Raw genomic sequence first — 3,803 nt, forward strand, 5'->3', positions numbered from 1 at the left:
TCAAGTGGGTATTCACTGAAAGAGCGCCTCAAAGTTGGAGTAGCGTTTCTGGGGATCCATGTGTAAGAGGATGTGCTTCAGGTGCTATGTATAACAGAAAGTCAAAGCTGAAAGAGATCTTAAAACAGAGAACACAGAATTTTAGAACTAGAAGGGACCTTAGAAAGAACATAGGCCATCAATATGGAAGGGATCTTAGAGACCAACTAAACCAACACCTTTATTCTATTGATGGAGAAATTATTTACCCAAGGTCACACAAAGTAAGTCGGTGCCAGAGTTGGAACTAGAATTCAGGTTTCCCGATCCCCAGTCCAGGGCTCTCGCCACTACAATCCTATTGCTTAGCCTCTCCTGCTAAACACAGCATCCCAGACCATTTAGGCCTCAGAACCACATTGTTGGGCATGAGTGTACCCTGGATGTTGGGCTACTCGACTAACAAGAGGTCAAGCCTTGTCATTGACCACTCCAACCCTGATAATTTGGCCATTTCCAGACATAAGCACAGACTAGTAAGGATCCATGATCTATGACACAAAGGATTAATCAATTCATCAACCAATAAGTATTTATCAAGTTCCTACTCTGTGTTATATTAAGAATTCAAAGACAGAAGTGAAACAGTCCCTACTTTTAAGGTGCTTATATTTTGTCAGAGGAAAAAATAGGTACATGTATAGTTTTGTACAAAACTAGGTGGTTGATCAGCGGAGGAGAAGGGAGAGCACCAGCAGCTAGCTGGGGGATGGGGATCAGAGAAGGCCACATGTACAAGGTGTTACTTGAACTAAATCTTCGAGGAGACTTAGGATTATAAGAGGTAGAAGTGAGTTGTGTGTATGTGTATGTTGTGGGGGAGGAGGGAGTGCATTTTAGACATGAGGACAGCTAGAAGAAAGTTACAGAAATGATAAACGGAATGCTATGTCTCTTCTGGACCAGTGCCCAGGAAAGGCTGGCCTGAAAGGAAACACACACACACACTCACACTACAAGAATAAAAAAGGGTAGGGCCAGTCATTAGTGAGGATGTAGGGTATTCCAGAGGACTTGATGGAGAGATTCATGGTGGAACCAAGCACAGACGCCCCGTCAGTAATAGCAAACCCAGGAGAGAGTTACTTGAACACCTGCTATTTTCAGGGCCAAGGTTGGGGCACCATGGGAAATTCAAAGAACTGTGAGACATCTATCCTGCCTTTTAGAAACTTACAGTCTAGTTTGGGAAGACAGTTCATATACATAATAATATAACAATACAAGACAATCTTTTCTACATGCCTAATGGATAGTATAGACAGTGATTATCACTAATTCTCCAAGAGTTCCTTAATCTCAGTTCAGTGAATTTAAAAAAAAATTAATAACTTTCTTTTAATAAATATATTAATAAATTAATAAATATAATTTCTTTCCCCTAGAATCTCATGTATTTTGTGTTTAAAAAGCATTATTCTGAGAAGGGATCCATGGGTTTCACCAGGCTGCCAAAGGGGTCTCTCACATAAATGATTGTGAATGATCACTTCTCTAGAGTATTTCCTCATCTGGGAAATTGGAAGGGTTGGACTACATAGTATCCAATACCCCTTCCAGTTCTGACATTCTGTGTTCCATATTTGAAATTTCAATACAGTTCTGAAATTCTGATTCTTTGAGATTATACTCAATGCTCAAATGTATGATATAGGCAGTAAGTACTATCAGAGTTCAGAGAAGAGAGCTTTCTCCCTACTGTGGACTGGGGTAATCAATTAAAGCTTCCTAGAGAAGGTGTAACTTGAGTTTAGGAGCAAATGGTACCAACATGCCATAACCCATGACCCAGAACCAAAGCAAGTCATTTTCCTCCCCATAAACATCTTCTTTCAGTCATTTACTTCCAGTTAAAACAGAATAATAAACGTAGTTGGGAACAAAGTCTTACTTGAAGGACAAATAAAAAGTTTATATGAAATGATAGTCCATATTAGCTTGAAAATTCCATTTTTACCATATGTATCTAGTGGCCCATATCCCCAGCTCTGGGTATATAGATTGGGTTAAATCTTGGTTGAGGGAGGGATAGGAAATCTTCAAAGCATTCTCTTTGGCTCATGTCTCTATCCACTGTCTTCCCTAGGAACCACAAAAATATAGGTTGTGTCTAGGTCTCTACAGAAAACATAAAAGGGCCTTTAGTTCCCACGTAAGCCCTCAGAATAACAATACATGGGAGTTCACATAGTCATGATTAACTCCTTTCCTCTCTAGTGAGCCGCATCTCCAAGTACTAGATAAATGCTTATTCCATCCCTCTCTGCCCTTAACTCCCTGACCAGACTTTCCCCACCTCCCCCCATATCCAGTCATTTGCCAAATCCTGTTGTCTCTGCCTTTGTAACATCTCTCCATTCTCTTCTCTGACATTGCCAACACCCTAGTACAGGGCCTCATGACTGGACTATTGCAATAGCCCACTGGTTGGTCTTCTGGACACAAGTCTCTCCCCATTCCAATACATCCTCCACTCAGCTGCCGAAGTGATCTTCCTAAAGCAAAGGTCAGACCATGTCATCCTCTTATTTGATAAACTCCAGAGGCTTCCTATCACCTTCAGGATCAAATATAAAATCCTGTTTGGCTTGTAAAGCTCTTTATAACCTGGTCCCTTCCTACCTTTCCAAGTCTTCTTATACCTTCTTACTCCAAGTACTCTATGATCCAGTGACACTGGTCTCCTTGCTGTTTCTCAAACAAGACACTTCATCTCTAGACTCCAAGTATTTTCACTGACAGTTCTTCATGCCTGGATTCTTCTTATCTCCAGGTTTCCTTCAAGTCCCACCTTCAGCAAGAAGCCTTTCCCAATCCCCCTTCATGATAGTGCCTTCTATAGTGCCAAAATATTCTTTATATAGATTGATTGTACATAGTTATTCACATGTTGTCTCCCCATTAGACTATGAGCTCCCGGAGAGAGGGATTGTTTTGCCTTTCTCTGTATCCATCCCTCAGTTCTTAGCACAGTACCTGGCACAGAGTAGGTACTTAATACTAGTTGACCACTTATGTCTAAATCTTTACCAGGTTCACACCCTCTCCATATTTATTCTTGAAAAGGTAAAGGTTTCCTTATCCCCAAAGGTCTTCAATCCAGTTGACTTCAATGCTTCAAAATGACTCAGGAGTACACCAGTATCCCAAGAAGACCTTGAGCTTGCAACCCCTCTGTCTGTTTAGGAAATTATTCCATAGAGTTGACACCACCGTGTCCAGATCAAGTGGCATATACTTCTGGGCATCTGCCCTGAATTTTGAAGCCAGGCCTGCTCTACCTTCATGGATGGAGCTCAAATATTCTATGATGTGGGTGCAAAGGACCAGCTGAGAGAGGGCTTGTCTCTTCCCCTTTAGTTCATCTCCATAGGTGAGGCAAGTGTCTCCAAGGTCCTTTAGTTAGCCCTTTTACAGGACCTATGGCACTGAATTCGGGTCATGTATGGGTTTGAATTGTAGGAGGAAAAAGGACTGGATTTGGAGGAAAGAAGGTCCATGCTAGAATCCTATGAACATAGAACTTTAGACCCAGGAAGAATACGAGAAGCAAGTCTAGTTCCACTCTCTGATATGATGGATGGGGAAACTAGGACCAAGAAGAAAGGAAGTGACTTGCCCAGGGTCACATGGCTAGAGACAGAAGCATGGGTTTTGAATTGAAATAACTCCAATTAGAATAGTAATTTACCCAAAGTTACACAATCTGTAAGTGACAGAGCCAGGAACTGAATCCAGATCATCCGAATCCAAATCTCATGCTC

Source organism: Trichosurus vulpecula, chromosome 3, assembly GCF_011100635.1.
Source record: "Trichosurus vulpecula isolate mTriVul1 chromosome 3, mTriVul1.pri, whole genome shotgun sequence".
Taxonomy (NCBI): domain Eukaryota; kingdom Metazoa; phylum Chordata; class Mammalia; order Diprotodontia; family Phalangeridae; genus Trichosurus; species Trichosurus vulpecula.